Source organism: Trichosurus vulpecula, chromosome 3 (genome assembly GCF_011100635.1).
Source record: "Trichosurus vulpecula isolate mTriVul1 chromosome 3, mTriVul1.pri, whole genome shotgun sequence".
NCBI lineage: Eukaryota > Metazoa > Chordata > Mammalia > Diprotodontia > Phalangeridae > Trichosurus > Trichosurus vulpecula.
This window is the reverse complement of record NC_050575.1, coordinates 3,019,498-3,046,984: the sequence shown is the minus strand read 5'-3', so window position 1 is coordinate 3,046,984 and position 27,487 is coordinate 3,019,498. Positions and strand designations below refer to the sequence as shown.

Sequence of the window (27,487 nt, the reverse complement as noted above, 5' to 3'; positions counted from 1 at the left end):
CGCCGGCTCCCTCAAAGGTTCGTCGTGGTACATCGTCGGTCGCTTCAGCGTTGCCACTTCCCAACCTTGTGAAAACGGGAGTAAGAACACGTACAGCTGTTAGATGTTTCAGAATCTGAGAGTGAGCGCGCAAGTTGTCCCCCCTGCGGAGATGGCACGGGACGAGTCTGCCGCCTGCACAGGAAACTCTGGAGCTGTAAAATACGTGAACCAGCGTATGTAGGCAAATACCAAACACTGAGCGCCTGACGTGTACTAGAATCCTGCATTTGCCTGTGCTGGAAATTAAAAATCAAATCACCCCTTTGTACAATTGATATGATGGTCTTGGATGTTCTCCTTTGAAATTCAAGGAAGAAAAGTAACAAATAGCAATTTCAAGGTGACAGGATAGAAAACAAATCTACAAAACCGGTCTTCATTATTACCAACAAAATCCAGAGAGAGAAAAACTCCGTGCAAAGTAATTACAAAAGTATTGAACGTTTGGGAGTCCACTTATCAAGACGCATGCAGTAGTTACATGAATGCAACTACAAAACATTTCACAAAAATACAGACATAAACAATCGGAGAGATTAAGTACTCATCGTTAGACTGTGCCAAGGTAATGACCAGGGCAAATAACCACGGCATCTGTATGAATTTACCCATAGTATTCAGTGCCGTACCAAACTACCGAAGGATTACTTTATAGTACAAGAAAAAGATAACAAAATTCATCTGGAGGAACAAAATTTCAATAATCTCAAGGGAAATTTTTTTAAAATGGAAGGGGCATCTGCAGTAGGAAGGTAGTCTTGAGAATCGTAAGCATAGATGGTAGTTAAATCCATGGGAGCTGATGAGAACACCAACTGAAGCAGTATAGAGGGAGAAGACAAAGGGCTCAGGACAGAACCCTGTGGGACACCTACGGTCAGTTAAAGGGTATGATCTGGATGAGGATCTAGCAGTAGAGAATGAAAAGGAACTGATTGGTAGATAAAAGGAGAACCAGGAGAGCATGGTGGTGTTCCAATAACCTAGTAGAGAGTATCAAGAAGGAGAAGGTGATCAACAGTGTCAAATCAAGCGAAAATGGATTTGGCAACTAAGAGATCATTGACAAAAACAGATAAAGAAAATTGAAGACCAATTTCACTAATAAATATGGATGGAAAAATCCTAAATAAAATACTACCTAGGAGATTACAACAATATATCACAAAGATTGTGACCAAGTGGCATTTACATACCAGGAATGCAGGGATGGCTTAACATAAGGAAAACTTTTAACATAATTGATTATAGCAAAACAAAAGTAACAAAAATTATATATATATATGTATATATATATATATACATATATATATCAATAGATGCAAAAAAAGCTTTTGACAAAATACAACACGCATTCCTATTAAAAATACTTGAAATCATAGGTATAAATGGATTTTTCCTTAAAATGGTAAGAAGCATCTACCTAAAACCATCAGCAAGTATTATTTGTAATGGAGATAAGCTAGAAACCTTCCCAATAAGATCAGGAGTGAAACAAGAATGCCCATTATCTCCAATATTATTCAATATGTTGTTAGAAATGATAGCAATAGGAGAAGGAAAAGAAACTGAAGGACTCAGAATGGACAATGAGGTAATAAAACTATCTCTTTTTGCAAGTGATAAGATATACTTGGAAAATCCTAGGGATTCAACTAAAAAGTTACTTGAAACAATAATTTTAGCAAAGTAGCAGGCTATAAAATAAACTCACACAAATCATGAGAATTTCTATATATCGTCAACAAAACCCTACAAGAAGAGATAGTAAGAGATACCCCATTTAAAATAATTGTACACAGCATTAAATACCTGAAAGTATACCTGCCAAGACAAACCAGGAACCACATGAAAATAATTATAAAGCATTTTTATACAAACTAAGTCAGATTTGAGTAATTGGAGAAATATTAATTGCACATGGATGGGCAGAGCCAATATAACAAAAATAACAACTCTACCTAATCTATTCAATGCCGTCCCAATTAAATTACCAAAAAAAATTATTCTATTGAGCTAGAAAAAAATTAATAAAATTCATTTGGTAGAACAAAAGGCCAAGAATATCAAAGGAATTAATGAAAAAAAATATAAAGGAAGGTGGTTTAGCAGTACCAGATCTTAAATTTTATTATAAGGTGGTAATTATCAAAACTATCTGGTAATGGCTAAGAAATAGAAAGGGGAATAAGTGGAACAGAGCAAAATACAATACACAGTAGGGAATGATTTTAGTAACTTGATGTTTGACAAATGTAAAGATTTAAGCTTGCGGGATAAGAATTCACTATTTGGTTAAAAAAAAAATTGTTGGGAAAACCTGAAAGCAGTCTGGCAGAAATTGAGTATAGACCAATATCTTACACTGTTTACCAAGATAAGGTCAAAATGGATATATGACCTAGATACAAAGGGAGCTAACAATAAATGAGAGAGAGAGAGAGCATTGAGAGATATAAAAATAGATAATTTTTATTATATTAGATTAAAAAGGTTTTGTACAAATAAAACCAAAGTAGCCAATATTAGAAGGAAAAGAGAAAACTGGGGGGGGGGGGGGGTAGTTTATAAATAGCTCCTCAGATAAAGGTCTCATATCTCGAATATAGAGAGAACTTTGTCAAATTTATAAGAATATGAGTCATTCCCCAATTGATAAATGGTCAAAGGATATGAACAGGCAATTTTTGGTTGAAGAAATCAGAACTAAATATAGTTATGTGAAAAGTGCTATAAATCATTATTGATTAGAGAAATGCAAATTAAAATAACTTTAAGATATCCCACACCTATCAGATTGGCTAAAATAATAGAAGAGGAAAATGTTGGAGAGGATATGGAAAAAATGGAACACTAATATACTGTTGGTGGGACTGTGAACTGATCCCACCATTTTGGAGAGCAATCTGAAATTATGTAGAAAAAGTTATAAAACCATGTATATCCCAATACCACTATTAGGTCTGTCTCCCAAAGGTGATCAGGAAAAAAGGAAAAGAACATATATATTCTTAAATGTCTATAGCAGCTGTCTTTGAGGTGGCAAAGAACGGGAAACCAAGGGGATGCCCATCACTTTTTATTGTTATTCAGTCATGTCTGACTCTGTGACCCTATTGGGGGTCTTCTTGTCAAACATACTACAGTGGTTTCCCATTTCCTTCTCAAGATCATTTTACAAATAAGGAAACCGAGGCAAACACAGTTGAATGACTTGCCCAGGATCACATAGCTAGTTAGTGTCTAAGGCTAGATTTGAACTCATGAACATGAGTCTTCCTGATTCCAAGCCCAGTGCTCTATCCACTGTGCCACCTAGCTGCCCCCCATCAATTGGGGAATAACTAAAGAAGTTGTGATATTTGATGGTGATTGAATACTACTGTGCTGTAAGAAATGAGGAGCAGACTGATTTCAGAAAAACATGGAAAGACTTGCATGAAATAACAAAGAGAAAAATGAGCAGAATCAAGAAAACGTAACCGCAGGCACTGTTCAAAGAATAAATGTGAACAACTAAGTTATTCTGAGTATTATAAATACTCAAATCAACTACAAAGGACCTATGCTATCCACCTCAAGAGAAAGAACTGATAAATAGAAGTGTGCATGGTATGGTTTCACATATAGATATACACACACACACACACACCTGTATCAAATGGTGTCCTCTTTGGGGTGGGGAGGGAGGGAGATAGTTTGGAATTTAAAATGTAACCAAAAAATGAAATAAATTTTTTTAAAGAGATCATTGGTAACTTTGGAGAGAGCATCAAATGGATGACAAATGAATAGATGGCCTAAACATAAAGGATCATATGATAAACAAATTAGAGGAGAATAAAAGGAGATACTGTTCACGACTATTGATAGGGGAAATGCTCTTGTTAAAACAAGATTAAGCAATCACAAAAGTTAAAATGGACAGTCTGATGACATAAAATCGAAAAAGTCGTGCACAAGCAAAATCAATGCAGATAAAATCAGAAGTAAAGAGTTAACTATGCAAAAAAAAAAATCTTGGCAGCAAATTTCTCTGATAAAGATCCAAGATATATAGGAAATAGATTCACATATATAAAAAAGAGTCGTTTCCCAACAAATAAATAGGCAAAGGACAATCAGGCAGTTATAAAAGGTAAAAAAAAGCAAGCTATCAATAACCATACAAAAAAAACACTTCAAATCATTACCACTTAGAGAAATGCACATTAAAACAATTCTGAGATTCCATCTTGCATCCTTCAGATTAGCAAGGATGACAAACAAGGAAACTGACAATAGCTGGAGGCTTTTAGAGTATAGACGCATGAATTAACTACTGGTAGAGCTGTGAATGGGTCCTGCCGTTCTGGAAAGCGATTTAGAACTAGGCTTTAAAAAGTCACTAAACCATCCACTAGGCATGACTCCCAGCCCCCACAAAGAGATCAAAGAAAGTGAGAGCATGGAACGGAAGATAGAGCCCAGGACTTGGGAATCAGAGGATGTAGCTTCAAGTCCTGGAACTGCTACTCACTGCCTTTGTGACCTTGGACAAGTCACTGAATGCCTTCAGGCCTCAGAGTTAACTCTTAACCAATGAAATGACCAACCACGACTCCAGAAGACCGGTGACAAAGCGTGTTTTCGGTCTCTCAACAGAACAGTCATGGACTAGCGGTACAGGATGAGTCAAATATTTGCAGATAGTCAACATGTAGATCTTTTTCATGTGACTTTGCTAACTTGTTACAAGGGAGTTTGTTTTTAAGTTTTATGTGTGGTGGGGATGAGGGGTTATTGATAGTCACACAAGCATCAATGAAGCTTTTTTTTTTAACATACAGAAGAGAAGGAGGTCTAGAGGGAAACAGACAAGCAAGACAGCTTTTGGGACTAACAGACTGAATTTAGGACATTTTTTTTAAACCTGTATATAATGAGATTTGTGTTTTCATGTACAATACTCCTATTCTTTGTATGTGGATATATTCGTGTCTGTTGATGTTTGTCAAAGTCAGAATAACAAGAACATTTTAGAAGTATATTTTTAAAAATCAGTGAACATGTTAGTGCATAGTGTGATACAAATCCCAAAATAGAATGTGGTCTCAGAATTCATAGATATAGTTTCTAAAAAGCCACCCTCCAAGATCTGCAAATGTGTTACTGTTGAAACTATTTTCCAGATCTCAAGGAAACAAAAACCTAATGTAAGACAAGTCATCATCTAATTTATAAAAATAGGTAAAGAATCCTCACCTTGATCTTGTAAAATAAATACCATAGGGAATATCCCTATTTTACGGAGGAGGAAACGAAGCTCAGAAAAGTTAGGTGCCTTGCCCATGATAGCATAAATGCTGCCAGACCCGGAATATGAAGTCCAGGGATACAAAAAAAGCAAAAGACAATCACTGCCCTCAAAGAGTTCACAATCTAATGAAGGAGACAACAAGCAAACAAGCTATTTACAGGTTATATAGGAAATCTTTTTTTTAATCATTTAAAAAAAGGGAAGGCACTAAAATTAAGAGGGGTTGGGAAAGGCTTCCTAGAAGACGGAAGAGCATCAGGTATATATGTTTAATGCTTGCTCTCTGACATACTATTGGAGTCAGAAATTTATCTTTTCTAAAAGTCACTCAGCCAGAACAAGAAATAATTACTCTCAGGCAAGCACTAAAAATGGACAGTTTGATTTATTTTCTTCCCCAAGTCCCACTGCAGGAGTTTTTAACCTGAGGTCTGTGAACTTTAAAAAAAAAAATGCTAATAACTATTTCAATATCATTGGTTTCCTCTGTGATCCTGCATTTCAACTTATGCATTTAAAAACATTCTGAGAAGGGGTCCATAGGCATGACGCAAAAAAAAAGTTTAGAACCCCTGCTGTGGTTAGAACAGGCCAAGAGAAACTTCATTTGGCCTTGAGACTATTTGTATAGTGCTTAGATGCTGAACAGTATCAATATTCTACCTAAGCAACTAATAGATAAGTGTTCTACTGCCATAAAGATGAGTGTTTGCTACAGCTTATAAACATTCTTCAAATGGCCATGTGCCAGGCAAGACCAGAGCATGTCTTAACTAGTCCCTGTGTTTGTTTCCTGCTGCCTCCAGCCTCAGCTCTCATTCCTCCTCCCCATGGTGACCAGTGTCCTGGGGGTGGGATCTGGGGACAAGGAGATGGAAACACGTCATGCTCTGGCCAGTTACTATGCTCCCCGCCTCTCCCAGAAATTGAGTTCTAATGATATGCTCACAGCCCTTGACCTGGTGAAAAGAAAGAGCAGCCACTGACAAGCCAGGAAGTGACATCTCTGGGTAGAAACAGTATTAACCTATGAAAATCCTCGCCATCTTGCAGTGGTTTTTACTCTTAACTTTGGAGTGAAGACAGATTTCCTGTGGCCAGTTATTTCCTCACTGATGTACAGAAAATTCCAATGGATTTCTTCCAAATCCCTAGATATTCTAGAAATTACCATGATGCTCCAGTCTCTTATCACAAAATTTTAAAAGCTTTCTTAAAACTCGAAATTGCCTGAAGACAAACCATGTTCCTCCACTTCTGATGTCTTACTTTAATACCTACCCAGTCATTTAGATGCCATTGTGTCCCGAGGACATAAACTTACAGGCTATGAGTCTTACCACAAATACTGTCAACTGATCTGCCCAACAACCCTTGGACTAGGTATTATCATTCTCATTTTATAAAAGAGAGTCCGAGACCCAAGAAGGTTAAGCAAGTTAGCGGTTAACAAGTAAGACGGGTATTTTCCAACCTTGGTCTCAACTCCTATATCCACGGTATTCTGAAAGTATACCCCATTACAGACATCAGCAAATAGCTTTTCCTTCCTTACTTAGGAAAACACAAGAAAACTCTTTCAAGTAGTTTTGATACCGCTTATTATTGGTGAAAAACAATTGGAAAGAAAATTCCATTTCAAAGCTTTTATTGACATAGCTTACTAAGTCGTTACCTATTTTAAGATCAAATGTACTGAGCAAAATGTCCCAAACCCTTAATGCCATTGTAACTTGTTTTAGGACTGTCTTCTAGGCTACTAAGCACATGCGTGTTAAACGGACAACAAAGTACATTTACTTTTATTGGCTGTAGCTTTATACTCTCAGAATAAAAACTGGACTCTAGGCAAATAGAGAAAAATACACATGAACCTCCTCAGAAAATGGAACTGCACAAGGCAGACTGGCATTTGACTATTCTGGCTCCAGTAGGAGAAAGGATTGCCGTTAAATTCTATTAAACTGCTCCAATTAATTTTTAGCTTCTTAAGTACTTACTCCCACTGGGAAAAAAGAAAAGCCTAAAAAAAATTTGAAAATAAAATCTTCAGCTGTAGGAGAGATTTAGGCGCTGAGGGCTGCTTTTAAGAAGTCTAAGAAAATTTTGTTTGGGATATGTCTTCCTGGACCAGCATCGCTCCATGCAAGAATATATGTCCTTTTAAAGAGACAGTATGACATCATAGAAAAGATATAAAGTCAGAAGCCCTGGGTTTGAGTTACTTCATCTCTCCACCCTAGCCTCCTCAGCTGTAAAATGAAAGCGTGGAAGTAGATGATCTCTGGTTCTATTCTAGTAATCATGTCATTCTAAACTGGGACATATTATTAGCAAAGAATAGGAGAAAATCTAACGTGTGTAAAATTCATGCCATTTCCACAAGGGCTAAATAATGCAAAACACTGTTTGGAGCTCAGCTACTCAGAAAACCCTCCTTTCCATAATAATCTTCATTGTACAAATATATGGAATAGAGATTTGGCAGAACAGAAAAATTCCTTATGATCATGGTTTCAAGAATACCATTACCATCTTCACTCACACACAGGCACCGCTGCCTAATTTAGAATTGGGAACTAATATCTTACTCTTAACACCTTGAATCTTTGCCCTGCCCCCACTTGAAACAGAAATTATGTGAATAAAACGATGATCAAATAATGAATCGGTATATTTTAGCTTTCTAATTAAAAGGCTCTAACCTTCTGGACATTTCCCCTCCAAACTCAGAACTTTAATGGTTAAAGTCTAGTGACAGCAATTGATACTCCCCTTTCCCTCCATCCTGTCTTACCATGCCCATCCCACAAAGAACCCAGCTCTGAAAGCCCATAAGACCTGATTTGCCCAGTGCCAAGACCTTCACTTGACCCCTCTAGCCAGAAATCCACGCCACAAGGCATGATGCTTTATAACCTTCCCATATGTATTTGCTCCCTAACTGGCCATCCTCAGCATTTGATTAAATCTTTTCCAAGGCATTTTTAATTGAGATAATCTACCCTAGTCAGTTACTAACAAATATTTCTTTCATTAAGTTCAAATTTAAAATTAAGCAAATAGTAAGTACATACTATGTGCAAAGCATTGTGTTAGCAAAGACAAAAACAGCCTTCTCTCAAGGAGCTTGTATTCTGGGCAGACTCAAATAGATATGTGCTTCAGGGTTTTATTAAAGTATCAATAGACTAATTTGTAAAGCATTTAGTCTTTCAGTAGTTCTGAAGCCTAAATAAGCTATGGCGTACTGAGAGATGAGGCTCACCTTACAGGTTTCTGTTTAGTAGTGAGAGACGCTATACCTCACTTTATACCTGAAGGATGGGTTTTGAACTTCTCCTTGTAGCTATTTGTGTTCAGAACTTCTCTCTTGCAATAGATCATGAACTCTGAGAAAACAACCCTCCTTGTCCTAACCACTTTTGAATCTGCTAGTACCTAGCATATAGTAGACATTCGATATTTCTTGAATGGTTAGCCAAATCTGTGATATAACAAGGGACTTCAAATAGGGTATTTAATGTGTTTGCTTTGCCAAAATGATTAATCAAATAGGTGTTTATGAAATGGAAAAATTACTCTCTGCAAAACAACTTTTTTCAATCGACAAAAGAAAGCTGTCATAACATTCTTAGTAACAATTGCTCTTGTTAGAAGATAGTGACCGAGTAGCTGAGATTTACTGTCACAAGACCTTACCTTCCTGATGTTATCCTCCATCCCTCCCACCTCAGGCTTCCGCTCCGAGGCTGTAATGCTCACAAAATGTTACAAATGCACAGATGAATTCGAGCACAGACTGTATAACTCCACAGACCAAAATAACTACTGACATTGTTATGATTTTTATTCTTTTCCAAAGTTTAAATAGTTTGGATTTTATGATTCAACTTGGGATTCAGTTACATATTTTCGTTCAAGGTGTAAGTTTGTAATGTTCCAAAATGTTTAAATGAAAAGCTCTTCTCTTAAGCAGAGGTTTACTGATTGATTCCAAATGAGTTCCCCATCATTAAATCAGTAAGAAATCAACCCCATTGGGAAAGTGTTTACATCTGTTATCTTGCTCCTCACTGTATTCAGGTGCTGGCTGCTAGGCATGTAGAAGACCCTAGGGATCTTAAAGGATGGCACTTCCCAGAGATCTTGTAGAGTAAAAAACACCCATGTCTCAGAAAGGAGTTCAAATGTTGACTGAAGACAAAAAGAAGACAAAATTAACTCAGATTTCCAGTTTCACGTTCTATTTTGTATAGAGAGATGTGTAGAGATTGCGGGGCAGGGGGTGTGGAACAAGGACTTGGGCTCATTAAAGTCAGAATTTAAAAATAAAATTCATAAATTAGTAAATTGACTTGAGGGTCCTTCCAGACCTAAGAATCTTTGCATCTAAGGAAACAGTTTCTAAATCACTTCAAGTCACTTCCTTGTGATCCTCCTTAACTCTAATACTTGGAACAAAGCTGCCTTTCATCTAACTTGCCTTATTCATTATCTCAGCATTAAACTTCACAGTCACCCTGGTAGACAAAAAAGAGATATAGAATTATTCCTTCCCCTATAACCCAACTGTCTCCAGGTATATCACAGTCATTGTGCCATGGCCAGCTGCCTACATGATGGCTCTGAATAGGACATGTTTATATATAACTCAACTTTTTATTCCAGTTTATTCTTTCTTTTTAGTAACCACTCTATGTTTTTTTTGAAGGGAAAAGGTGAGGGGATTAAGTGACTTGCCCAAGGCCACACAGCTAGTAAGTGTCAAGTGTCTGAGGCCAAATTTGAACTCAAATCCTCCTGACTCCAAGGACTGTGCTCTATTCACTGTGCCACCTAGCTGCCCCTAGTAACTACTCTACTCAAGGACTATCTATGTCTTGTCCCAAAATGACAATACAACTTTAGATAGAATAGTAGAAGTAGAAGAAAATATCTAGAAATTACCTGATCTAATCCCTTCATTTTGTTTTTAAAACATGTTTATTTTATTTTAATTTTTTACATGCATTTATAACCTATCCCTCCTACAGCAACCTCTCTCACCCTCCCCCTTGGCCATGTGAAAAAGGAAGGGGGGGGGAGGGGAAGGGGAAAGAAAGAGACAGAGACAGAAAGAGAAAGACAGAGAGAGAGACACAGAGACACAAAGAGAGAGAACCCCCATCATAAACATATATAATCTAGCAAAACAAATTCCCGCATTGGCCATGCCAGAAAAAAAAATGTATGTCTCCTTGTATTATTAATTTCATCAGGAGGTGGCAGGAAGTGAATGACAATCTCTGCATTTTACAAATTGCAAAACTGAGATCCAGAGGCAGGAAATGATCGATCATACAACCACATTAGTGGCAATGCTGAAATTAGAATTCAAGTCTTCTGACTGCTCAGAAGAATTTAGCGCTCCAAATATTAAAGCTGATCACAAGTTAGAAGTGACACAGACTAGGAGCAAAATCTCATGTCTGGAAGAAACTTTTTGAGTTAATTTAATTTATTCGTTTTTAAATTTTATCCTTTAATTCTGAATTTAATGAACAGACACCAAAAAAAATACCCCAAACCTAACACATCTCCATATACAAAATAAAACATAAAGAGATTATGTGAAATTACAAATCCAAATTAATTTTGTCCACCTTTTGTCTTCAGTCAACATTTGAACTCCTTTCCGCAATGGTGCTTTCTACTCTCCAAGATCCCTGAGAAATGTCATCCTGTAAGATCCCTAGGGTCTTTTCCATGCCTAGCAGCCATTGCCAGAGCCTAGTGAGAATCCTTCAGACAGTCTTTCCATTATACCATTCTGCTCTGCTTACTGGTCTGCTCCATACCCTACCCATAGTCTTGTCAATCAGCTCTTCCCTAGAAAATAGGTTTGGAATCTTTGTCCTGAAAGTTCTTCTGGGTAATCCCATCACTTATGACATATATCCTCAAAGATAAGTGACTTCCAAGGAGAGCAAAGGTCAAAGACAAACAAATAAGAGGGGAAAATCGAGAAACAGGACAACCTTGGCCAGGGTACACTCTCACACCACAGCAGAGATGGCTGTTGTGGCTGACAATGAGTCAGCACCGACAAGCTTATTTCTGGCAGGATTGAAGCACCTGCTCACACAGCTGTAATTAAAGAGAAACTTTGAAGCCGTGTAGACTTCTAATCACTTTCTAAATGGCGAACAGTCATTTTAGGGCTGCCTTCTGATTAAATCCAGATGTTTACTTTTATTATCCCTTCATTAAAAAAACTTAGAGGGAAAAGAACAGCAGCTGTTACTTCTACATGTATTCTTTCTGTGTGTAAATAAAGTTTTAATGGGAGGAGGGGGAAATGAAACCTATTGTCTGCTCCCCCTGCTGCACTTATACTAACCTCTTATTGTCCCATCTTCCTTTAAAGAGTGTGAGAACCTGCCAGGCCCTAACTAGTGTCAATCTTATGACCCTGTGTTGTGAATGAAAATCTGGTTTTGAAGTCCCCGTTGCCTTTTCCCAGGGCCAAAAGCAGCAACACATAGGGCTATTTAACTCGCAAAGTCTCGTGCGATTTTTACTTTTCTTGCCTGTTATTTCCAGTGGTAGGTAGTATTTAATCTAAAATTTGCCTGGCACCTACATAGCTGAAGGAAAAGGAAGGAAATAATCCCTGTGTCCCCATCAGTCGCTGGCATGAGGGATGGGGTAGTTAGCTAGAAGATGGGACTGGTACAGTTGGGAGAGTCTTTAGCATTAGAACATTACCTAGATCTTCCACTGGACTTCACGGATTAAGAGAAGTCTTTTATGCTCAAATCCTTCCTGTGAATTCAGAAGGAAGCAGTCATGATGCCCCCATTTCACAGATGGATAAGCTAACGTAGAGAAAGGCATCACTTTCCTACAGTCACCCTGAAACTGAGGTGTCCTAGCTTTGTTTGGAGGAGGAGGAGGAGCATTTACACAAGTCACAGAGCACCAAACTGGCCACACTTCTATCTGGAGTGCCAGCTCTCAATGCAATAGGAGCACTATTGAGTCTATAAGAGTTCAAGGCCCTGCGAACGTCCAGCTGTCCCCACATAATACATTCGGATAATTGTGTTTCATCTGTGTCCCTAAGTTCTCACTTTCCTTCTAAGAAGTTCTCTTTGTTTTCAATAGTTGGTTCTTTGACTGACATCTTTAAAGGATAAATATAACCATATTATGCTCTCTTGAGAATCAACGGATGCTTCTCCTTCCCCTCTATGTATGCAATCTTTCTCTCTCCTGAGTTCCAGACCCACATCACAAATTACCTTCCGGACATGGCCCCCTGTGTTCCTCACAGATGTCTCAAATTCAGCTTTGCCGGAACAGAACTTTTGTTGTCTCCTTCTCCCAAATCCACCCATCTTCCTTATTTCCCTGTTTTCAAAAGGGCTCGACCATTATTCCAGCCACCTAGAGGTCTTTCTTAACTCTTCACTCTCATCCACCGCATCCAACCTGTTGCCAGATCTTGCCAATTCAGCCTTCACAGCATCTCTCCATCTCCTTTTCTCTACTCACACTGCTAGGCCATCTCCAGTGGTCCTCGTCATCCTCATCTGTATCTGGCCACTGGACCCAGATGGCTCCAGAGGAGGAAGTGAGGCTGGTGACTTTGCACAGCCTTCCCTCACTTAAATCCAATTGACCTGCAAGTCATGGCACCATCTTGCTGATGTCATGGTCCTCTTCGTGAACAAAGGACACACCACAACCACAACAACTCACATTACATCTGCCCTGACTTCAGGTCCTTATCACCTCTCACCTAAACCATTGCACTAGACCTGACTAGTCTCCTTTCATCTAACCCCTCCTCTCCCCAAGCCATCCTCCACACCGCCGGCATATTGATATTCTTAAAGCCCAGATCTGACCGTGTCGCTGCCCTGTTCAATAAGCTTGAGTGAGCCCTGTTGTCACTAAGATAAAATCCAGACTCCTCTGGCTGACGTTTAAAGCATGTCCCAATCTGGCTTCAATCTATCTTTTCACATTATTCCTCCTTATGTACCCTCTATTCTAAGCCAAAGTAGCCTTCTGTTTGCCATGCATGACATTCTGTTCCCTGCCTCTGTTCCTGTGCATAGGCTGTCATTCATACCTGGAATGCTTTCCCTTCCCATGACTGCCTCTTAGCATCATCCCAGGCTGCCTTCAAGGCTCAGCTGAAGTTATCTCCTACAAAAGGCCTTTCCAGACTCCCCTAATTGGCAGTATCCCCCCAAGGCATATCTTATTTATTTTCTATTTAATTTTATGTACATGCTGTTTCTCCTTAATAGGACAAACTCCTTGAGGACAGAAACTTTCATTTTTTGTCTTTGTATTCCCTGTACAATGCCTATGGAATTGAAATTAATCCAATCCAACACCTATAGCAGAGATTCTTAATCTTTTGTATATGTGTTATGGACCCTTTTAACAATCTAATGACGTCTACAGACTGCTTCTTGGAATGTTTATAAATACATAAAATAAAGTAAATAAAATAAAATAAAAACAGGATTACAAAGGAAACCAATATTGAAACATAGCTATATATTGAAATATAGTTATATTTTTTAAAGTGAATGGACCCCAGGTTAAGAACTCTTGCCCTAATGGTATTCAATTTGGATCCATATGACCCGAGTTCAAATCTCAACTCTAGATTTTGTATCCTTCTAACTAATAAAGTTTTGAAAAGCAGTATAGACTAATAGCAAAAGGCTCATAGATTTAGAAGTGGGAGGAACCTCACAGATCCCAGTCCATCCTTCTCATTTTGCAGGAAAAGATAAGGCCCTTAAGCAGGCACTGATTTGGCTAGAGTACACAGGTAGAATGTGGCAAGGCCAAGATTTGAATACAGGTGCCCCTGACTTTGCATCCAATATGCCTTCTTTCACTGCACCAACAACTAAGCATCAGTCCTGTGATTTTAGGAAAGTCACTCTGTATATCATCCCTCAATTTCCCCATGTCAAATTCCCCCGATCCTTTCATTTTATTTTTTGAGGCAATGAGGTGAAATGATTTGCCCAGGATCACACAGCTAGTGAGTAAGTGTATGAGGCCAGATTTGGACTCACACCCTCCTGACTCCAGGGCGAGTGCTTTATCCACCGTGCCACCCACCTCGCTGCCTTTCCAGGGAAAGGAAAGTTTCTTCACAAGGCACTCAAAGATGTGACCAGGGATAAAAAGGACAAAGTAAACAAGTCATTGGAAATTTCTGGTTTTTTTGCAGCTGTGTTTACCTCCTCTCATCCACTGCAACCTTCTAGGAGCAGCTAAGGAGCGGGCTGAATCACCTGGTGTTGTCACTCTCTCTCCCTTTTGCAGAGCACCCAGATTTGATGGTTCGAGGATGCAGAGATGCAGGATACCCCCTGGCTGAAGTATGCAGTCAGAGGAATGGAGGGAAGACACGACAGTAACAGAACCACATGCACACATGCATGTGCCACCCAACCCAAAGAGGGGGGAACAGACATGGAACCCTTCCTTGGTCCCAACCCAGACAGCAGACTGTCCTCAGTCTCTCTTACACTCGAACCAAACTTGTACATTGAGATAAGGAAAAATCAAGGTGTAGTGTGAAAATTTCTCCATATTCCCCAAAACTGAACTCTCCCTCCCCAGTCTCCTGGAAAGAATAAAGCCAACCAATGAAGTATGTAATAACAGCATTACCTCATCAGTACAGCATCCCATTGGCTGAACTATTCTAAGTGAAGCAAGCATATCAGCCAGTTAACCCTTGCCTGAAAGAGATTCTTGGGCATCCTTTCCTCAAGGACAAGCCCAATTCCCCACCCTCTTGCAGTTGGGGGCTGCAGAGCATTTTTCATAAGAGGGAAAAGATGTAGAGAAAACCAAGAATACCTTTGATGCCGTCATCCCTTTCACAGGGAAAGCTTCTCCAATTAATTATAAGGCCTTTGGACCAAAAATCCCTTGCAGCAGGTTAATAAATATGACTAGAAAAAGGCCTGGTGAGGTGAGGGGGGAAGCGGTAGAAGAGAGAAGGGAGAAGGCAAAAGAGAAGGTTTATTCTTTTTTTGTAAACCTACAGAGAAAATGACCAGACAAAACAGCAACTTTCCTACGAATTAGCAGTGGCTTTGTGTGTTTCTTTCTAGAGATTGCTTTCTTTTTTGTTGTTGGGATCTTTTTTGAAGTTATCCTAAAATAACAATGATACCATTTTTATTTAAAAAAAAAAACAGTCACTAGCCAAAAGATTTGGAGTTAATTTTTTTAAGCCTATGAATGGTAGCTAATCGTAAATGCTAGTCTGTGACTTGAATACAAAAGGGTTTCCATAATGAATGAAAGAAACATTCAGTGAGCCTGTCCTCCTAGTAATGAAACTCCTTTTTTTGGCTTCAATTAAATCCAAAAGATTGTTTTAAATGTGCTTCAGAAAAAGAAACCATTTGCATTTGTGATTAAAGTCCAGAAGGAAAGCTTATCTCTGAAGACTTATTTGTTCCAGTCAGATGTGGTGATGTATTGCTCAATAAATCCTTTTAACTAGCTACCCTCAATGCTGACTGTGAGTGAGGGTCAGTTTCCAGCTCAAAAAACAAACCTTTGACTGCAGATATTTTCTTCAGATCAGGTTGTAATCAGATGTCTTACATGCAAGCTTGAAAACTCCAGGAGATGTCTATTTTCTGCTGAGGATCTTAAAAACATTTATACTTTACAGATCAATGGGCTGGTTTAGCTTTACCCCAAACCCAAAGTGTCACATACTTTGTACCTAGAAATATTTATTGTGTCTTCCTGTCACCTTTTTCTAGGAAAAATCTCTCCCCAAAGCCCACTAAATCAGATTTTGCAAAACAGAACTCCAACAAGAAATTGGGAAAGACTAAAACCTATTTCCATCTAGAGAGAGTGAATGGGTTTCTGATTTGGGGGAAACCTCTGAAAAAGAGGTGAATAGTACAAACTGTGAGAAGGATGACAGGGAAAGAGATCTAGGAAGTCACTCAGCATAGAGATGTTCCCCAGCACCCTGCCCCATGTTGGCTTGGCCCCCATTCCAACTAACTTAAGCACAGTTCAGAGCCTGGGATCTAAGCCTGGCTAGGTTGTTCAGGATGATTAAGGATACTAAAGGCAAAGGTCCATTTATGGGAATGGCATTCCCCCACAGGACAGCCACTACCTTTTCTGCATTCTATGCAGATACCCTTATCTTTGCGAGGCCACAATAAATATCAACCAAGGATAAGAAAGTAGTCATGGCATAGTCATCTGTGCTCAAAGTGCATAACGTTTCAACCCAAATAACACTTGAGTTACAGTGAAATCTCAAAATAGTCACAAAAGGACACCATATCCTTCAAGTAGTTACTGTTTGATATCTTCCTAGCTGTCTAGCCACTACCACCTCCTGAAGGAAGGAGGTAAAATCTGTCTGGTCTCTTCCTGCAACATGGTTTTAGAGAAGGGCCAAATTCAGTTTCTCTTCTGTGAAATTACAAAACTGTTCATCAGACAAGAATTGTTCCTCTTGCCCAAGTTCCCAGTCCCTGACAAGCACACTCTACTCCCATTTTATAGAATTAGAAGTGGAAATCTGAGGCAACTTATTGAGGAAGTCAATGAGGACATAGGCGTCCTTCCTTCTTCAGCTTTTCCTGGATTGGCTTTTGAACAGATGCTACCCAGAACGAGTGTTAAGAGAAGGCAAGAATAGAAGTCAAGAAGAAATATAACAAATTATATTTCAAATCAGTCAACTTACCCCTGACAGGAGTAAACTGACTGATGAATAAACGCTCTCTGTGATAGTAGCCTGTAGGAAATAGAACTTTTTCTTGAATATAGATTGAGCACATGTAAGAGGTCTGATTAGATAAAATGGGGACAGCCTCTACAGGGGGGAAAATACCCCCATCTCAAAAATCTAAGGTCCTTGCACAGCTCTTTGCTGACAGGGACTCGGCTTTTCCTTTTACTCTTTGTTTCAGGAACCAAGGAAGACAGAGACGATGATGAATCAATAACAACATTACAATTCTTGTTCCCATCCATTCAATGGTTTCCAAGCTGCAAAAGGTAAGACACATTGTGCTGGGTGCAGAGCTACAGAGAGCAGATACAAAAATGAATGAGATGTAGTCCCTGCCCTTGATATGTTTACACTCTAGTGGAGAAAATGACAGGATACACAGACAAATACACTGTAAACTACAATGTGTGGAATGCATAAGAGAGAAGAGAGAGAAGTGCCACAATCTCAGATGAGATGACGTGGGATACCTTAATCATTCTGCATGATAGGCCTTGGCTTTTGCTTAAGTTTCGGTTTACCAAGCTTCTCTGGGCTCGAGCTGCCCCCTCTCAAAGATAAGATAAACCCTGTCCTTCCAATCACGAGTTCCTCCTAGCCCCCTGCCTCCTCTTGAGGTGCCTTGCACAAGACTAGCCCCGTGACTGGGATATCACAAGGGCTTTGCTGACATTCTTCCATCTGGCACTCTTTTAGAGTATAAACACTCCCAGCTTTTTCCTCAAGGACCCTAACTCACTCAGCATATGGGATAGAGGTCCCAACTGCCAGCCTATGAATTTCCCCTATTTATGGAGGGCCATGATCTCAAGAATCAATCAGGGGGTAAACCACGGCTGATTGGTTTGTGGAGTCAGGACCTGCTGTATGTTTGCCTCCATTAGCCCAAGAGGCTGCCTAATAACATCTGCCCCTATATATCCTTCCAATAAACATCAATTGATACCTTAACTATAAATTTCCTTTGTAGTTACTTCTTATACCTCATCATTCAAGCCCACTTTGGTTTGTCCACTGGGCTAACTCTTACTAAATTGCAACATATTCAATGTTTATTCCAAATTTTCTATAGCTGCCAGGCTTGTAACATGAAAATGACCAGTTGGTCAGCGGAGGAATTCCACAGAGGACCTTGCCTTCCCCCAGATGATTGGACAAGGTTAACCAACAGTTTACTGACCAATCTGTTACCCTAATAAAGATATTCCACAAGCACTGGATGAACCATGCTAAATCAGGGGATCGAAATGTTTGGGGAAAAAAATCATCTTACTATTACTACAACCTCCAAGAAACCTATAAATATGCAGCTGCCCAGCCTCATGGTGAAGTCCTTCAGTCAGTTATCATCAGCCCTCACGTGAGGTCTGGTCTAGAATCCTGACCAATCCAAAACTGGCTCCATCTTAAGGATCAGAAGAGCCAGAGCCTAGGATGAACATGGCAAACATCCTTAGCTGAGGACTGCTTCAGAAGAGAATGCACCCCCCTGCTCCCCAGTCTCCAATCCTACAGAAGCTTTATTTTCACTGTGGCCCATCTTGTGATACTGAGAGCTATTTCCACAATAACCCTATTTACTTATATGCCTTTCTGAGTCTCTAATACATACTTTTTTGTATTCAAAGGTAAGTCTATTCATTACTTTCAGAAACCTAAATAAAAATGAATGAACTAAGACATTTCAGGGGAAGGGGGAAAAGAGAAGAGGAAAAGGAAGAATAGAAAAAGTGTTGAAAAGGAGATCTTGTTTGAGTTCAGTCTTGGAAAAGCTAAACAGGATGGTAACATATAGAGGGATGCAGGGGAGAGGACATTTCCAACACACACACACACACACACACACACACACACACCCCTAAGATGTTGTTCTAGCCCCCATTAACGGGGCCACTTTCAGAGTTTCTCGCCAGAAATTACTAACTTGTGAGTTGGAAGAGAAATCTATTTTGAAACCAAATGTGTGCTTCTCAATAAAGACAGCCTATATAAGACTTGTTTTGACAGTCAAATGAAATAATAAATAAGAAAAAAAATTGCAAAAAAGGTGATAAAGTGCTATATAAATGTAAGGTAGTATTATGTTCGTTTGAAACTAACAGATAAAAGGTCTTTGCTGTAACAGTCAAATGATCAGTGCATGCTATCCCAGTACAAGGTTCATGAGGAGACACCTTTATCCATTCCTTCAATCAGTAAGTAAGCACTGTTAATGCTTCCAGACAAGCATTATGCTAAAGACAAAAAAGCCCTCAAGGAGCTGATACTCTTTTTTAAGTTCTTTATAAAGACTGTTTTTTTCTTTTCTCTTGGTATCCCTAGCATGTTATTGGATTGGGGTTCAGTATTTGATGACAGAAAGAGCAGTAGCCTGGGAATTAGGAGACCTGGTTACAGTCTCAGCTCTTCCCTTCTTGGGCAAATCACTTCCCTGTTCTGGACCCCACTCTATTTCCTCATCTACAAAAGGAAGGAGTTAAACTTATTTGCTAAGGTTTCTGCTCTAATATTCTTTGACATCCTGGGAGGTGTCTGGGGCCTTGGCTCTCAGATAGCCTCATCTACTTTACCTCCACACAGAGGCCCAGTCCTAAAAATTGTTGTAAAAAGGAATCTGTGAATTCTCTTCGCCAATGAGGATCTGTCCTTGGCTCTTTCGCCTCTTTCTCCACACTTTCCCTTGCCAGGCTCTTTTATACTGACAGCTTCAATTACCATTTTTATGCAGATAACTCCCATCTATATCTTTAGCCTTGACCTCTTTCCCAAGCTCCAGACTCATATTTCCCAATTCCCTACAACAGCGGTGAAAAACTCAAATAGAAATGGATGCCTTTAGGCCACATTTGACATAGAAAATCCAAAATTAAGATTACCTGGGTTGTATTGTATTTTTATTTACTGTAGGTTGTTAAATATTTCCCAATTACATTTTAATCTAGTTCAGGCCTAACTAGAGAGTTTTGCCAGCCACTTGCAAGCCCTGAGTTCCATACTTCTACCCTCCAGGACATCTTCATCTCTATATGCCAATATTCATTCATTCACTCATTCATGTATTCAACATAGACTGTGGGCCAAACACTGTGGCCTACAATTTCTGGGGCTACAAAGACAAAAGAGAAGTTTCTGCCTTCTAGGAGTTCACATTTTATTAGAGAGAACATGCACACTGAAAATTAAACACAAATGTAGGAAAGCAGTAATTTCTGGGAGTGAAGAATTAGCAGCTAGGAGGGGAGGAGATCAGAATAAGCTTCCTTTGGAGGGGGCACTGAAGCTGAGCTTTGGACTTGGGCTTCTCCAAGGGAGAGGTGAAAAGAATATCCTAGAATGGATGCACAAAGGCATAGAGGGCACGTCAAGTACAGGGAACAGCAAGTGGGCCAGTTGGACTGAACCATAGAGTGTACAAAGGAAAGTAATGTCATATAAATTGGAAAAGTGGGTTGGAGCCATTGTGCAAAGGGCTTTAGAAGCCAAGGAGTTAGCATTTTAATTACAGAGGCAACAAGGAGCTACTGAATTCCTTAAGCAAGAGAATGAACAGCCTTGTGCTTAAGCAGCTCTGGAAGATGGCTCAGAGAGGATGCAGGGAGAGAAATTGGGAGGCTGTTAAAATAGTCTAGGCAAGAAGTGATTAAAGCCTGTCTGAATTAGGGTGGCAGTCCTGCAATCAGAAAGGAGGGGAACAGATGCAAGACCCTCTAGAGGCAGAATTGGTAAGATTTGGCGACTGACAGGATATGAGGGAAGGATCAAGACCAACTCCAGGTTCTGAAACTAGATGACTGGAAGGCTGAATCAGCAGAAATAGAGAAGTCATTGTGATGGAATACTATTGCACTATAAGAAATGACGATCTGGATGGTTTCAGAAAAACCTGGGAAGACTTACATGAACTGATGCAAAGTGAAGGGAGCAGAAGCAGGAAAACATTGTACACCGTAATAGCAATATTAGGTGATGATCAATGACGAATGACTTAGCTATTCTCAGCAATACAATGATCTAAGACTAATTCCAAAGGACTTACAATGAAAAATGCTGTCTACCTCCAGATAAAGAACTGACAGAACCTGAATGCAGATCAAAGCATACTTTTTTTTTACTTTATTTTTCTTGGATTTTTTGGGGGGAGGGGCCTGTGTTTTCTTTTACAACACGGCTAATACGGTAATATGTTTTGCATGACTACACATATATAATCTATAAAAAATTGCTTGCCTTCTCTAGGAGGAGGAAAGGAGAGAATTTGGAACTCAAATATTTTTTAAAATGAATGTTAAAAATTGTTTTTATGTGGAACTGAAAATTTTTTTAAATTTAATTAAAAAAAAGAAATAGAGAAATCAGAAGAAGCAAAAGATTTTGGGGGGAGAGAGAGATAGGTTCTGTTTGGGACGTATGTTGAATTTGAGACATCTATGGAGTACTTCTCCAGGTAGTGACAGGTTCAGAGTATAGGAGAGACTGGGGCTGAATACAAAGATTTGGAAATCATCTACTTAGAGATGATAGTTAGACTCACAGGAGTCGATGAGATCACTAAGAAAGGGAGTAATGAGGCAACTTCTTGTCACATTGTGATCCTGAGACACATGAAATGAAGATACTTACACAATACAATGTGATGAAACAGATACCAAAACTTAAGCCCCTCTGATCCATAAAATCCTTATACAACCATACCCACAGTGGGACATGGAGTATGCATTTAGTCAGAGGTTTCAATGATGACAGGTAATCACCAAAAACATATGAATCCTGGAGTCAGGAGGACCTGAGTTCAAATCTGGTCTCAGACACTTAACACACTTACTAGCTGTGTGACCTTGGGCAAGTCCCAATTGCCCTGCCTTCCCCCCTCCAAAAAAACCAAAACCACCACCATATAAATCCACTTTAGTGAATTTGACAGACAGGAAGAGGACATTCACTTAGTGACATTCTGTGTGACAAAACTAAAGGACTGAGAGGAAAATGAAAATCCCTTTCCAAAAATCTGTGGGATTTTTGTCAACATGAAAACTGCCGAGATTTTCAGGGCTTCATTTCCAGAGAAAGGCCCAGAGAAGGAGCTATGTTTACTCATTCTTTAACAGGAGAACCAATGATTTAACACTTATCATGCAAAAACAGAAGCTCTGCATAAGATTTTATTTGTGAGCGTCTTTTCCTCATGTCAGTCCTTGGCTACGGCAAGAGGACAAACAGCTATTAGAGGAGCTTTTGACTTTGCTTCTTGTTGAGCCGCCTCATTTTGTCCGGAACATCAGACCTACCTTGTCATTCAAAAAAAATTCTATTTTTTGGTGACTCGCTATTTCCTAGAAATAGGGGTCTGCTTTACCAAAAAGAAAAAAGGTGGATTATGGGAAAAGCTTTCTTCACCAGGAAGTTAAATGCAGGTATTTTTAAGAACTAAACAAAAAAGCATAGTAACTATGACCTAAGCAAAGGCTTAGTAGAGACAGCATGAATTTTGAATCTGCCTACATTAACTCTTACGTCTACTTATTTAGTATTTTTAAAGTAATTTTAAAAATAAAACCTTATTTAGGGAAAAAAAGATATGTTGCAGAGAGATCAGGAAGGTTGAAAAAATGAGAAAAGGCCATTAGATCTGGCAATTAAGAAATCTTCAGTAACCTTGGAGCAAGCAGTTTCAGTTGAACGATGAGGCTGGAAGCCAGATTATAAGGGGCAAAAGGAGAGGAAGTTAAGACAAGGGGCACAGGAAATTCCTTCTTCCAAGTATTTTGGCTGTGAAAGAGAAGAGAGATATAGGATGATAGCTTTCAAGGATGGGGAGAGCAAGCGCAGGCATTTTTTTTAAGGATGGGGGAGATCTGGGCATGTTTGTGAGCAGTAAGGAAGTAGTACAAATGGAAAATTAGTGACAGACAGAGAGACAGAGACAGACAGATGCAAGGACACAGACACAGAGAAGGGACAATCAATGGAACAGCCCCTAGAAACAGAATCAAGGATACGAATAAAGTGGTCATCAAAGAGAGTGGGAAATGATATTGGGGTGATTTGAAGGAAGAGTTGGGGAGAAGTGAGAACTTGTAAAGGACATCTTCGATTATCCCAGCGAGGCATAAGGGGAAATCTAGTGAGAGAGAGTAGGAAAAGGCTTAGAAAGGGATGAAAGCACAGGCAAAGGAAGGAGTCAAGAATAAATAATGGTGTGAAGGTGAAATGGTTATATACAGAGCCAAGACCGTGAAGGGAAGAAAGTGAGGCCAGAGCAGGGCTGAAAGCCTAGGAAAGCAGGGAAGGTGTAGTAACTGGAGATTGCGGGGAAGATGAAAAGTATGTTTAGGAGAGCTGAGAAATAGAAAAAGATAAAAGCGCAGGAAGTTGCAGGAAAAACTCAAAACTCAGGCCACTATCTTTTTTGCTAAACCATATTCCTCTTTATAAATTCACTCAGGAGCACTAGCATTTTCTCAGGCCTCAAGGTTCTAGAAACCTTGGCACGATCTTTAACATTTTTTCCTTTAGTATTTTATTTTTTCCTCAATCACATTTACCATCTCTTGTTCCAACACGTCTTACGTCCAATTGGTTACTAAGCTCTGTCCATTACACCTCCACAACATCGGACACGTTCATCGCCCTCTTCTCTCCTTCCGCCGCCACCCTTCTGGCAAGGGCCTCATGACCACTGCTCTAATTACTGAGACCTTTTATCCACAATCCTTCTCCTCCTCCAAACCACCATTGGTACCATGGCCAGAATAATACACAGAGATGCTCTCGTCGCTCCTCGGCTCAAAAACGTCCAACGTCCCCTTACTGACGATCGAATGAATTCAAGTTTCTTCGCCCGGCACTCGCACCCTTCACACAACGGCCTTAGTCTTGAAATGACTCCCCTGCACGAACTCTGTGCCTGAGCCAGACTCGTCTACCTGCCGTCCCTCCCAGCGCTAAACCTCTTCCTCCTGCAGGACATTTCTTCTCCCTTCTCCGCGCATCCTTAGACATCCCTTCTGCCCCTTGGAATCCCTAGCTTCCTTCAAAGCTCAGTTCCACACTGCGTCCCATACAGAACCTTTCCTCCCACCCCCATGTTACTTTATTTTTGTTTCATACGCTTTGCGCTTATCTGTGTATATGTTGCGTCACCACATAGAATACTGGTTCTTTGAGAGCAGAGGCCATTTTCTTTTTGTCCTTACATCCCCAGAACCGGCAAAATGACTTGAATAGGGAGACTTGTATCGAATTGACTATTCTCTATTCCCCTAACACTTTTTGTGTTTCCCACCTCCCAGCTTTTCCCCACGTATGGAACATCCTCCTTTACTGTCACCCGTTGAGTTTTCACCCCCACTTTAAAGCTCAGCTCAGACGTCGCTGTCCCTGATTGACGCTGGTACCGACTTTCCCCCTCAGACCTCACACGATGTTTTGATTGGTTAATTCTTTGACGTACTTGCCGTGTGACTGTGTATTGTGTTCCATCCCTCTAGCAAACCATGCCGACTATGTCGCATCAAAGCTTTGTACCGTACCTTCCTTAATTAGGTAGGGCTCTGCCCACAGCAGACAACTTAACAGATGTTTGCTAAAAAGCAGAATTGGAGAAAGAAACATCCAATTCCCTCACCCCTTTGCCTGGAAGTTTAAAGTGTATCAGACTGTGATTTCCCTCGAATGAAACCGCTTTACCACTTCTCAAACCAGGGAGGCAGAAAGTTTATCACTCCTCCCCAGGCAGAAACCTGGGAAATGGGACCAGCTGGCGGGTTCTTTCCCCCTGCAACACTCAGCTCAGATCACAGGGGAACTTTTCACATCAGTCATGACGCGATCCCTGCCCCACGCTCACACTCCGGGGGACATTCCAAGTTCACTTACCTCATTCCCATGTGGCTGAGCAGTCTGACCTCAATTCCATATCAGCACTCTTCATTCTTGGTGGGATAACCTTGATACCTAGTAATAAAGCCACCCACACCCACACCAATACCCACACCGCTTGATTTCACCTGGACCTCAGGTGTGGTGTCTCCTACTTAAAGCACATCCTCTGTTAGAATTCAAGCACATTCTCCAGCCTTGTAATCAGCGGGGATAATCGATGCCTTGACCTAGCCCTGCCTCCTACCTTCTTTTCAAACCTGTCCAGAAGAGACAGTGACTTCTTTCCCTGAAGTAATACGCCCCAGGTTTCCACTAAGGCTACCCCTCCCACTTTGTTAAACACCAAGAAGCCAGATGGCACGGTAGGCGGACACACACCCTCACACCAACTTACCTGTCCCCAGAGGCCTCACAAACAGTATACATACTTAAAGGAGGCATTGCCACATCTCTTCACTGAACAATGTCAATCCTAGTGGACTGCAGAAGAGACAGCTTTAGCCCCTTGCCCCTGCCTCAGTTGGAGTTTTTGCTTCCCTTTCCCTCCTACAGTTGCAGCATTAATAATTTCTACTTATCTAGTGATATGTATACATATGTAAAACAGATTCTATATCTCCCCTATGCGATGTAAACTCCTTAATGGCCGGCAATGTTTCTTTTCGTCTCTGTATTCCTAGGTGCTTAATGACCTGCTTCACTGCTTCCTCCTCCAGCTTCTTCCCTTTTTTCTCAGACCTCTGAAAAAGGAGACTTTAGGGTGAGAAGGGAAGGTCAAAGGAGCAGCCATTGGCAAGTTTTTATTCAAGAAGGCAAACTATCCCAGATTAAAGGAGAAGCGAGTTTGTTGGCTTTCATGCCCATGGTCCCTCACAAAGATACAGTTGATAAAAAGAGATGGGTCCCTGCCTGATGTCCTTTCTGGGGCTATTATAATCACATCCATTCATCTGTGTCTGTAGGCATGTGTTTGAGCATGTAGGTAACCCTGTTCAGGTTCTATAAAGACTATTCTTGTACTTTACCAAGAATGAGGTGGAGGGGGAGGTTGGCAGGGGAAGGTAAGAGTCCATGTTGATAAGGTTTAGGGAGGGGTAGGAAGTTTTAACTGGTTGATGCTATGAACTCTGTACTGAATTTAGGAAAGCAGAGACATGGAGAAAGACAGAAAAGGCTGAAGGGAAGTGGATGACCCTGGGTGAGTAAGAGAGAAGGAACTAGAACCTGTGATCCTGACTCATCTCCTCTGACCTATAACAGCCTCCTGAGACTCAGAAGTCCTGGGTTCTAGTCTTAGATTGAATCAGTTCTATCACTGACTGACCTCAGGTAAGTTAAGCCTCAGTTTTCTCATCCACAAAAAACTAGGATGTCTACCCCATAGGACAGCACAAGTGAAAAAATGAAAGGTAGGTGGGAATGTCATGAAATCCAAATGCCCTTACTAGACTCAGTCCTGGATCCAAGTCCCTGGTTCCATGTGGTATGTGTAGTAGACCTTTTTAGAAGCAGAGGTCCTGGGTTGAGAATCCCTGCTCTATTACCGATTTCCTGGGCCCAAGTTTTCTCATCTGTAAAAATGAAGGCTTTTTAAATTTATGACTGCTAAGTTACTTCCAGCTCTAAGTCTAATAACCTATAGCAGGGGTGGCCTTCTAGGTCCTTGGATGGAGCCTTTTGATAGAGTCTGAGTTTCACAGAACAAATCCTTTTATTAAGGGCCGCACTTGAGGACCCAGAGGGCCACATTTGGCCCCGAGGCTGCCGGTTCCCCACCTCTGACCTAATCTCTAAGAGTCATGCATACCCTTCTGCATTTTCCCCAATCCAAAAAGACTAAATACTTCCCTCCTTTAGAAAAACACAAATAAGGGGATGTTGTTTCAACCCTAAAAGCTCATATTTTGCTTTCTCTCAAAGTTCTTTCTGGGACTAAGTGTTGATTCTTAGGTCAGTCAGATGGAATTCTGGCACCTTCTCACTGGGTATCAGGATAGGGCCAGACTCTAAAATGTTTATCTGCCGGCAGAATTTTAGTGGCTGTCTATCTTTTTCCAGTTTGTTATATAGGATGGTTTCATTGGATTTTGCACCTAGGACCATAGGATTGAAGACTGGAAGGAATTTTAGAGCTCCTCTAATCTAACCCCTTCATTTTAAAGTTAAGAAAATTGAGACCTAGGGAGATGAAGTTCAACTCACGGCCACCCAAACCTCAAGATCCATGTGAACTGGATCTGATCTTGAGGGTCATCTTCTTCCTTTTTGACTCATCATGTACTCACCCTAGAGTTTGCTCTGAGGCAGGCTCAGAAGTAAAGCTTGTGTCTAGACTTCCTTAAATGTGGTTGAAAGAGTTCCCAGCTCCCATACAAGTACTCAGAATAATAGATGCAAATCAGGTGTGGGACAGCTATTTTTTCACCCCACAGAAAAAGCAGAAGATGCAAAGG

The 27,487-nt window shown here is 40.2% G+C and overlaps 1 pseudogene; it reads left to right on the top strand.

Annotated features, from left to right (window-relative positions):
* Positions 1 to 151: 151 nt before the first annotated feature.
* Positions 152 to 22,558, top strand: LOC118841399 (annotated as a pseudogene).
* The last annotated feature ends 4,929 nt before the right edge of the window (positions 22,559 to 27,487 follow it).